Genomic DNA, 12,025 nt, shown 5'->3' on the forward strand with positions numbered 1-12,025 from the left:
CTGTTAATCAGTTTTTGTCAGTTTACTTTTCAGACACAGCCAGGGACCCTAAAAGGGTTGAGAAACTCTTTTTCCTCCCCTCCAATAACAATTATGGGCATTCACTGAACACAAAACTAAAACCACTTTCACCAGGACAAACATGTGTTTCAGACTAGACAACAGAACAGTTGGCTAAAGACAGTGGAACCCTATTAGTGCAGGAGTGTTTGCAGAACTGCTGAGGAATCACTATCGATGTGCCAAAGTGATTCAGCAATTGATGAGAGAGCAATAGTTCTTTCACTTCTGGGACATGAAGTCTGCCCTAGGCTGGTAGCAGCAGCTATGGCTTAAGGGCCCACAGCTCTGTTAGCTTGGGGTGACTAAAAACGTTTGCTTAAAATAAGCCACAACTCCCTCAAGTCAGAATGATAATTTGACTTTTTAAAAAAGTTTAAAGTTGCCATTATTTTTCTTTTTTTCCAATATAAAACAATATTACCTTCTATGATTATTACAAGATATTAAATATATTTCTCTGTACTATACTGTAGGACCTGGTTGTTTATCCATTTTATATATAATAGTTTGCATCTGTTAATCTCAAACTCTCAATCCATTTCTCCTTCATCCCTCCTCCCCCTTGGCAAACACAGGTCTGTTCTCTATGTCTGTGGGTCTATTTCTATTTCATAGATAAGTTCATTTGTGTCATATTTTAGAGTCCACATAAAAGTGATATCATAAGCTATTTGTCTTTTTCTGTCAGACTCACTTTGCTTAGTATAATTTCTAGGTCTATTCAGGTTGCTGCAAATGGCATTATTCATTCTTCTATATGGCTGAGTAATATTCCATTGTATATATGTACCACACCTTCTTTATCTATTCGTCTATCAATGGACATTTAGGTTGTTTCCTTGTCCTGGCTATCATAAATAGTGTTGCTATGAGCACTGAGGTGTGTTCATCTTTTCAAATTATAATTTTGTCTGGATATATGCCCAAATGTGGGATTGCTGGATCACAGGCAGAGCTGTCATTATTTTTCTGTTTATTTTTATAAAATTTCTTTTTCTTATATTTTGTGGTTCATCCACTTGCCGTTATCAAGTTTATCAGGTTGGTTATACTTTGTCAATCACATTGAACAGATATCAAGTATAATAATCTCTTTTTGGAGACAAAGTTTATTAATGGAAGACAGGGTAATAGAGTAGAAAGAGCATAGTGTTTGCAATGGACTGCCTCTACTATTGACTGGCTGTGTAACAGCAAGAGGTCACTCAGATTCTCCAAGGTACAGTTTCTCTTTTCTTAGGATCAAGTACAATGGCATCTCATAAATTCGTGCACAAATTAAGTGAAATAATATGTTTTCTCCATGGTGAGCTCAATACGTGTTAGCAATTACTGTTATAGATTTGCCCACATTGTCAGTTAGGAATGACTTGTACAAATTTTTTGTTAGGAGATTGACAATAATTATAATTACAAGCATTTATTTCCATTTTTTCTTTTTATGGCTGAACCTGCAGCACATGGAAGTTCCCAGGCTAGGGGTCAAATTGGAGCTGCGGCTGCAGGCCTACACCACAGTCATGGCAACACCAGATCTGAGCCATATCTATGACCCACACGACAGCTTACAGCATCACCGGATCCTTAGCTCACTGAGTGAGGCAAGGGATCAAATCCACATCCTCACAGACAGTATGTCAGGTTCTTAACTTGCTGAACAGTAGTGGGAACTCCTGTTTCTATTTTTTAGATAGAAAAAAATCACAACTATTTCAATCCTCGAAGTTGTGTGCCATCTATAGTCTATTTTTTTTTTTTGTCTTTTAGCATTGTTAACAAATTTTTTATAATCAAATCAAGCATGGGATATCATTAAATTAAATTCACATAACTTCATAGTGTCTATCACGAAGGCTGCTCCCTGGAGGATATAAAACCTGCTCTCTAGACACAGAGGCAAAGAAAACACTTGTCAGAGTTTTATGAAAAAAGAGACAGTCTGAAGACATGGGATTCCCTTTCACTATGGGCTGATAGTGTTACAAGAAGACATATGGTCAAGGAAGGATTTGCTCTTGAAGAATTAAGGAAGGCGTAGGGAGATGTCCATGTTACTTTGCTCCACATGAAGCCATCCTAAGAAGTTGGGCTTTTCATTCACTGCAGCAAACAGCAAATAATGAACCCAAATTCCCTCTTCCACTAACATGAGAGATTCCTACTTCTCCAAGAAAAACTCCAGCCCACTTTTTCCTCCTGCCTCCTGGATGAAAATAACAATACCCCATCACCAATCACTATCTGCTGTGTAATCAGAGTGCTGCTTCTCCTTGTATGTCCTTTACTTTACTACCTTTGACACAGGAAAACCCTTTCACCAGAAATCTACAGGTGACATGTCAAGATTCCAATGAGAGGGATTTAGGATTTCCAGTACCCAATACCCCAAATATGCTCTATTTGTTATTAGTTCTTTGATAAACGTCTGTGGCTTTTTAAATACAACCACCTAAATCTGTGATTTACCATCTATTTTGGCAATTTTAAAGGTATATATATATATACCTTTTCTATTGTTTCTCCTGTATATATATATATGAATAATGGTGTTTTTTTTTATAGCTGGTTTGCAGTATTCTGTCAATTTTTTACTGTACAGCATGGTGACCCAGTTACACATACATGTATAGATTCTTTTTTTCTCACATTATCATGCTCCATCATAAGTGACTAGATACAGTTCCCAGTGCTACTCAGCAGGATCTCATTGCTTATCCATTCCAAAGGCAGTAGTCTGCACCTATTAACCCCAAGGTTCCAATCCATCCTGCTCCTTCTCCCTTCCCTTTGGCAATCATGAGTGTATTCTCCAAGTCCATGATTTTCCTTTCTATGGAAATGTTCATTGTGCCGTATATTAGATTTCAGGTTTTGGGAAGCCTTGCAGGATCTAAGCCTGCTTGTGTGAAGCCAGCATTCAATGACAGAAACATTTATTTGGATTACTCCTATGCAATCAAGGAGGACAATTCTTTCAGACTCCCTTCAAAGTGATAAGTAAAAACCTCAGTGCATTAGTAAAGCTTCTCAGGCATTTCAGGCATATCATCACCAGCAAAAAAGTATCTATTGATTGAGATTAGTGTCTGATTTACCCCATCCACCCATCACCTTCATTCACACTCTGGGCAATCTCTGTATAATTAGAACAAGGAAGTTTCTGTCTCCTTACCAAGACTGTTTGTGGATTTTCTGAACAATCGATTCATCTTTATTTTAATGAAACTGTAAATCATATACTTACCTAATTTCCTTCTTTGTATCGGCTGCTTCAAAATTTAGAGCCGAATTTTGGCCTATCTAAAAAATGTCTAAATTCCTAAAGCTTGCATTACAGTATCATTTATGGTTTAGTCACACTTTCCTATACATTCATTTTTTTTTTGCCCTGTTCTCCATATGCCTAAGTTTAACTATTATTTTTCATGTTCATCGAATGTATGTTATACATTGTCTTAAAGTTTTTTTTCTTTTGTATATGGTGGGGTATAAACAAATAATAAATTACTACATTTTACCAAACTACCTGCCTGTGTCTTATTTTATTAACCAAGTCTCCTTTCAGAGAAGCAGAGTAATACAGGAAAATGATGATTGTATTCTTGGAGCCAGGGGACTTTTTAATGGCTTTGTTCAAATCCCACCTCTAAGTAGATGTTGTATTTAAGCCATATTTTGAACTTTTTTGTGCTTTCATTTTCTCATCTGTGAAGTAAGTTGGTTATAAATAAGCAGCCTAAGTTAAAAACTGCAGTCCAAGTGGTTTGGGATGGGAGTCAAAGTGGAACTTCTACAGCCATCTGGAGAAGAAAGGGAATTAGATGTCTGATGTGGGGTAGAAACAGGGCTGGTCTAAGATATGTGGATGACTAGAGTTAGCAAACAATGTGATGGCCGCTTAAATAGACATCTCTTATAGAACTTTAAAGAAAACAGTTTTGTTTAATCAGATTTTTTTTGGCTTTTTTTTTTTTTTTTTTTTCCCCCAGGGCCACGACCTGTGGCATTTGTAAGTTCCCAGGTTAGGGGTCAAATTAGAGCTGCAGGTGCTGGCCTGCACCACAGCCACAGCAACACCAGATCCAAGCCACATCTGTGACCTACACCACAGCTTACAGCAATGCTGGATCCTTAACCCACTGAGTGAGTCCAGGATATGAACCCTCATCCTGATGGATACTAGTCAGGTTCATTACCACTGAGCCACCATGGGAACTCCAGAGGTGTTTTTTAAAAACAGATTCACATGATGATTCACTTCCAATATCTGAAGTGGAATGGGTATTTTGAAAAACTTTTTTAAAAAGCCATCTTCTGTGGTACATAGATTCAATGAAATACTACTCAGACATAAAAGAAGAACAAAATCATGCCATTTGCAGCAACATGGTTGCAACTAGAGATTCTCATATTAAGTGAAATGTCATAAAGAAAAAGACCATATGATACCACTTTTAAGTAGGATCTAAAATATGGCACAAATGAACTGAACTACAAAACAGAAACAGACTCATAGACATGGAGAACTGACTTATGGTTGCCAAGTGGGAGGGAGTGAGATGGACTAGAAGTTTGGGGTTAGTAGATGCAAACTATTGCATTTAGAATGGAGAAGCAATGGCATTCTGCTCTAATAGCATAGGGAACAATATCTAATCTCTTGGATAGACCATGATGGAAGATAATATTAGAGAATGAAAGTGTATATATACATATATATATATATATATGACTGGGTCACTTTGCTGTACAGCAGAAACTGGTGCAACATTGTAAATCAACAATATTTTAATAAAAAATAAGTTAAAAAATTGAATCTTCATTATACTTCTGTATCTTAAATTTCTCAGACAATAGCATGACAGAGGGCTGAGAAACTGTTTACTAAAAGAAATTATTTTTCCCAGTTAGCAATATTTTTGCATCATTTATTTTCAGAATTTCAGCTGACTACATTGCACAATTCCATGGCATGAATATCCAATTGGAAAAATCAAAGCTAATGAGGATTCTTCTCCAGCCCCCAACCTTGAAGATGCTTTCTATGTTGGCAGAGAAATACTCTGGCTATATCTCACCGGTGATGTATGGAGTGAAACATTTGTGTTTCTATTCATGTCATCATCCATCACCCAGTACTTCTGCCCTAGGCAAATGAGACAAGAACACAGTTGAGCTGAAGAGGTATCTGACTGGTCTCATCAAGCACAGCCCAGATATTATCACTGTGTACTACTGGAACACATGTTTCATAATTGTATAATAGACAAAAATGCTGGCAGAATTGAGGCAACACATGCCCTGGTCATTGTTGGCAAGCAAACTCAGAAAGATCTACATTGAAACAAGTATAAGCAGTCACCCTGGGGCTGATCCCACACTTTCAACAATTTCAGAATTTAAATGTATTGGATATAGAATTTTATTTGTAAGTTTTCATAAATTTGCTTTAAACTTCTATACATGAGTTAAGCATTCTTACTTCTGATATATTCAACCAATCTGGACCTGGCTGACTCTTTCTTACCATTTGGGCTCATTTGGTGACACTTTTCAGAGGGTCTTTCCTTATCAGTCAAGCTTTCCAAACCTTGCTACTCTGTGTCTCATGGAGTAGCATTTTATTATCATTCATAGCCTTTATTGTGATCTAAAATCATCTTTTTTTCTTAATTTTCCTTCATTTTTTTGGTCATTTTTTTCTTATTAAGGGTATTAGCTTCATGAAAAAAATGGATATTTTCTGTCCTGCTTATCATTTTAACCACCAAGCCTATATACACTGCTGTGTTTTGGTACACTGTTTTAAATAATTCTCTAGTACTGAGCAGATGATGGATCCAAGTGATTCCAACTTCTAATATCCAGGTATTGAAATACCTAGGATATTATCAAATAAAAATACTATGTACAGGAGTCCCTGTTATGGTTTGGTGGATTAAGAATCCAAATAGTATCCACGAAGAGGCAGGTTTGATCCCTGGCCTCTCTCAGTGGGTTAAGGATCCAGTGTTGCTGTGTGCTGTAGCATAGGCTGCTGTGGCTCTGCTGTAGGCTGGCAGCTGCAGCTCTGATTCATCCCCTAGCCTGGGAACTTCTATATGCCACATCTATGGCCCTAAGAAAAGAAAACAATACTATGTACAAAATTCTAAGCACTTTTATTTTACATCAGAGACCTGAGACTTTGGCTGTCCTATCAATATTTTATCCTATGGTGTTTGGATGCACTGCTTTTATTTTGGCTGTTTAAACAGACCCAATCCTTGAAGCAAACTTGGAACCAGTGAGACTTATTCTTTCCCAAATACCTTACTTCCTGGAGACACTGCCTTAGGAGTCAACCTGCCTTAGGAGTCAGATTCCGGATATTGCAATTTTGGCTTTTAATATAATGAAAGTTAAAATCGAAGTCAAATTAGCAAACCATTACCATAAAATGTTGATTTCTTTATCTCATAAAATACCTAAAGATTTCCTAGATTTACAGATATGAAAAACATGGGACTTGACCCTTGATAAAGAGGAGAAGCAGTAAAGGTATGTAAAAAGAAAAAGAAAATAACTAATTATTTTTTACATGTTCTGTGTCCTTTACTTTCATCCAGAGGACTTTACTTCTGGTCACCAAATGTGTGGAGTTTATGCCCCCCACGAAGCAATTCTCTTTATTTCTTCTCTGGAATTACTGATAACTGTCAGTACAATAATGTAGATTTTAAGGGTCTGCTTGGACATTGAGTGAGACTTGGAAAACGGTGAGCAGCAGATCAAGCAGAGGGGAGGTGGTGAGCCAGTGTCAGGCTTATTTCCACCAGGTGATGGCATTAGATGGGGAAGGAGGGCCCTCACAGGCAGGGTCTCTTGCCAGTGGCAAGTGTTCCCCACAAAAATCAGGACAGGGAGCAAGGACAAAAAGCATCCAAAGGGAAGAAAAAAGAAAGCTGGACACCAGAATATATCCTACAATTTAACCCAGTTCTAACAGCAAATACCTGGAGACTGTGTCAGATCCCCCAGATTAAAGGTCCAGTCCCACAAGACTGCCCCCCTTCCCCTCAGACACCAATTCAAAGTGAGAGATCCCAAGGCCACGCACAACTTCTGTCTGACTTGGCTACAATTGGAGGTTACTATGTTTTGAAATGAATTGATGGTTTCAATTAATTTTCTAGAACACCTCACAGAACTCAAAGAATAAACAACTGGCTAAAGGGGCATTTAGGGCAAGGTACTTGGGGAAAGATACAGAGCAGTCATGTCTTCTCCAAGTGCACCCCCCGCCCCCATTCACCAACCTGGAAGCTTGGTGAACACCACCCTACCGGGAATTTTTGTGGAGGCTGCATACCATAGGCAAGATCAATCATTAACTCCATTTTCAACACTTCTCCCTTCTCAAAAGAATGAGGCGAGGGAGAAAATTCCAAGATTCTAGTCATGGCTTATTCTTTCCAGTGAACATGCTCCATCCTCCACTCATCCTTCATGAAGCTCACCCAGAGTCACTTCATTAGATCAAAAGACACTCCTATCATCCAGCAAGTGACAAGGGTTTTAGGAGCTGTGTCAGGTGCTGGGGTAAAAGATCAAATATGAAATCAAAGATGCTTCCAGTGCTCTTATCACCTAAGATACAAGGATTTTGAGAGCTCTTTGCAGAGATGAACATATATTTTCTATTATTTCACAGTATATTATTGAAGTCTGACAGTTGGAAATTACAAGGCAGTCTGTGTAGGAGAAAGAGCAAGGACTTCGGAGTGAGTCTGGTTTATGTTTTGGCTCTGTTGACCAGCATATGTAGCCTCAATTCTCAGAGAAGTAAATGTATGAATCTTTGAAACAAGCCTAGTATAGTGTCTGGCATATAGTAGGTATTGCAAAATCATAGTTATTTTCTCTTTTACTTTATTAAAATGTATTAAATGTATTAAAATGTATCCATCTATTTATGCAAATCATTGCACAAATATTGGCCAATTATTGGGGAGTGATCAATTTAATCTTGAACCCATGAAAATTCAAAATGCACAGAAGATATTTAACTGCACCTGAACAACTTTTATTGAAAAAGTAGGGAGTTCCCGTCGTGGTGCAGTGGTAAACGAATCCGACTAGAAACCATGAGGTTGCAGGTTCGGTCCCTGCGCTTGCTCAGTGGGTTAACGATCCGGCGTTGCCGTGAGCTGTGGTGTAGGTTGCAGATGCGGCTCGGATCCCGCGTTGCTGTGGTTCTGGCGTAGGCTGGTGGCTACAGCTCTGATTCGACCTCTAGCCTGGGAACCTCCATATGCTGCGGGAGCGGCGCAAGAATAAGCAGAAAAAAAAAAAAAAAAAAAAAAGTACTCAGCAAGTTGTTGTTACTGACCTGTGTGCAAATATTTACCATAAATATATAATCCACAGTACCTGAGCTGCTTAATTTTAAACCATAACTCATTGACTTTCTTCATAGGTTTTCCATGATTATCCCCATATTTCTAAATACTATCAATAAGCTCCTTCTCTGCTAAATATCTAAGCTTTTAAATTCATATTTATTGGTTTTGAAACCTGAGAATTTGTTTCTGTTTTATAAATAAGTTCTTTTGTATCATTTTTATTAGCTTCCAAATATAGTTGATATCATATGATACTTGTATTTCTCTGACTTATTTCACTCAGTATGATAATCTCTAGGTTCATCCTATGTTTACCATAGGTGAAACCATTGGGGGAAGGAAGAATTGGGAGAGTGGGAATAACATATATACTGGGTAGCATAGGAAAATCTACTCAATAGTTTGTAATAACCTATGTGGGAAGAAAGAATGGATTATTTATATGTATCACTGATTCACTTTGCAGTACACCTGAAACTAATACAACATTGTAAGTCAACTATACTCTAATAAAATTAAATAAAAAAAATTCATCTTTGACTCTGCTAAACAAAGGGTGATGAAAAGAAGGGTTTCACTTTTGTAGAAACATTCATTGTGTGGACTAAGAATGCCATGGCAGCTACACTCAGCCATCACCCAGAATGGACTCAGGATGGAGGAAAACTGTACCCTGGCCTTAGATAGTTAAGGTACATATTAAAAGAATGATTTCAATGAGCCCAGACTCTTGCATTTTCCTACACACAGAAAAGTGCTAAATTCCTTAACTTGAAAGTATCTGGTTTTCTTTAACAGTAATATTTTGATGATCTAACTACCTTGGTTTTTGTTGTAAAACCCTCTATGTATTCCAGTTTCTCCCTTACCTCTTTGGAGCAGTCCCTCAGAGCTATCTGAGAGGCTGCTTCCTGGGCTTGAGTCCTCAGAAAGTTCACCAAATGAAACATAATTTTCAGCTCTTACTTTGTGCTTTTTTTTTTTTTCCACTCAATAGTTTTGTCCTTTTTTAGATGACACAAATAGATGGAAAGATATACCATGCTTGTGGATTGGAGGAGTTAATATTATCAAAATGACTATACTGCCCAAGGCATTCTACAGATTCAATGTGATCCCTATCAAATTCCCAAGAACATTTTTCACAGAAATCAAACAAAATATTTTAAAGTTTGTTTAGAAGCACAAAAGACCCAGAATAGCCAAAGACATCCTGAAAAAGAAAAATGGAGCTGGAGGAATCAGGCTCCCAGATATAAGACTATACTACAAAGCTACAGTCATCAAAACCATATGGTGCTGGCACAAAGACAGAAATAGAGATCAGTGGAACAGGATAGAAAGCCCAGAATTCAACCCACACACCTACAGCCAACTAATCTATGACAAAGGAGGCAAGAATATATAGTGGAGAAAAGACAGCCTGTTCAATAAGTGGTGCTGGGAATACTGGACAGCCACAGGGAAAAGAATGAAATTAGAACACTCCATAACACCATACACAAAAATAAACTCCAAATGGATTAAGGACCTATATATAAGACCAGAGGCTATCAAACTCTTAGAGGAAAACATAGGCCAAACATTCTCTGACATAAACAACAGCAACATCTTCTCAGATCCACCTCTCAAAGTATTGACGATAAAAAGAAAAATAAACAAATGGGACCTAATCAAACTTAAAAGTTTCTGCATAGCAAAGGAAACCCTAAACAAAACAAAAAGACAACCCACAGAATGGGAGAAAATCCTTGCAAGTGAATCAACTGACAAGGGATTAATCTCCAATATTTATAAACACCTTCTGCAGCTCCATATCAAAAAACAAACAACCCCATCAAACAATGGGCAGAAGATCTAAATAGACAGTTCTCCAAGAAGACATACATATGACCAAAAAACACGTGAAAAGATGTTCAACATCACTCATTATCAGAGAAATGCAAATTAAAACCACGATGAGGTACCACCTTACACCAGCCGGAATGGCCATCATCAAAGAGTCTACAAACAATAAGTGCTGGAGAGGGTGTGGAGAAAAGGGAACCCTATGACACTGTTGATGGGATTGTAAATTGGTGCAACCACTGTTGAAAACATTATGGACATTCCTCAGAAAACTAAAAATAGCACTACCATTTGACCCAGCAATCCCACTCCTGGGCATCGACTCAGAGAAAATCATGACTTGCAAAGACACATGTACTCCAATGTTCACTGCAGCACTATTTGCAGTAGCGAAGACGTGGAAGCAACCTAAATGTCCATTGACAGAGGAGTGGATCCAGAAGATGTAGTACATATACACAATGGAATATTACTCAGCCATTAAAAGGAATGAAATACCAGCATTTGCAGCAATATGGATGGACCTAGAAATTATCATGCTAAGTGAAGTCAGCCATACAATGAGACACCAACATCAAATGCTTTCACTGACATATGGAGTCTGAAAAAAGGACAGACGGAACTTCTTTGCAGAACAGATGGTGACTCACAGACATTGAAAAACTTATGGTCTCTGGAGGAGACAGTTTGGGGGGTGGGGGGATGTGCTTGGGCTGTGGGATGGAAATCCTATGAAATTGGATTGTTATGATCATTATACAACTACTGATGTGATAAATTCATTTGAGTAATAAAAAAAAAATAGTTGTGTCCTCTTTTACCTGGTTGGATGATGGGTACAGAAAATTCAAGGCGGTGAATATACAATACTTGCCTAGAGGAAATACAGCCTAGAAGAACATTCAAGGATAACAAACAAATGTAATAAGTCTAATATTTAAATTCAAAGTACTGTTAAACCACTGGAAAGGAGAAAGAAAGTGCCTTGCCTGGGATTATCAAAGAAAGCAAGCAGAACAAGCCAGAGAAGGTGCTGAAAGATCTTTCTTAATCAATCTCTCTTTCCTTCTGTTTCTTGCTGTTTCTCTGAATGTCCACAGCATGCTTTCCTCCTTGCTGTCTATCTCTCTCCAAAATTATATACATATTTTATGACACCAAGATTGGTCCCTCATAGAAGGTAATAATGTGGAATCCCTGCCTTGGTGCAGTGGGTTAAGAATTACAGTTCGGGAAGCTCCCGTTGTGGCTTAGCGGTCACGAACCTAACTAGTATCCACGAGGATGTAGTTTCAATCCCTGGCCTCACTTAGTGGGTTACGATCTGGTGTTGCCAAGAGCTGTGGTGTAGGCACAGCTACAGCTTGGATTTGGCATTGCTGTGGCTGTGGCTGTGGTGTAGGCTGGCAGCTACAGCTCCAATTACAACCTGAAGCCTGGGAACTTCCATATGCTGAGGGTGCAGACCTAAAAAGCAAGCAAGCAAACAAACAAAAATCCTACTTCAGTGGCTCTGGACTCTGCAGAGGCTTTGGTTTGATCCCTAGCCAAGCACAGTGTGTTAAAGAATCCTGCTTTCGGAGTTCCTGTTGTGGTGCAGCAGTTAACGAATCCGACTAGGAACCATGATGTTGAGGGTTCGATCCCTGTCCTTGCTCAGTGGGTTAAGGATCCAGTGTTGCTGTGAGCTGAGGAAAAAAAAAGAATCCAGCTTTCCCAGCCAGGGATTG

Source organism: Sus scrofa, chromosome 8, assembly GCF_054392235.1.
Source record: "Sus scrofa isolate SSC_HxYL_T2T_F1_AM1 chromosome 8, Sscrofa_HxYL_maternal_Yorkshire_Landrace_v2.0, whole genome shotgun sequence".
Classification (NCBI taxonomy): domain Eukaryota; kingdom Metazoa; phylum Chordata; class Mammalia; order Artiodactyla; family Suidae; genus Sus; species Sus scrofa.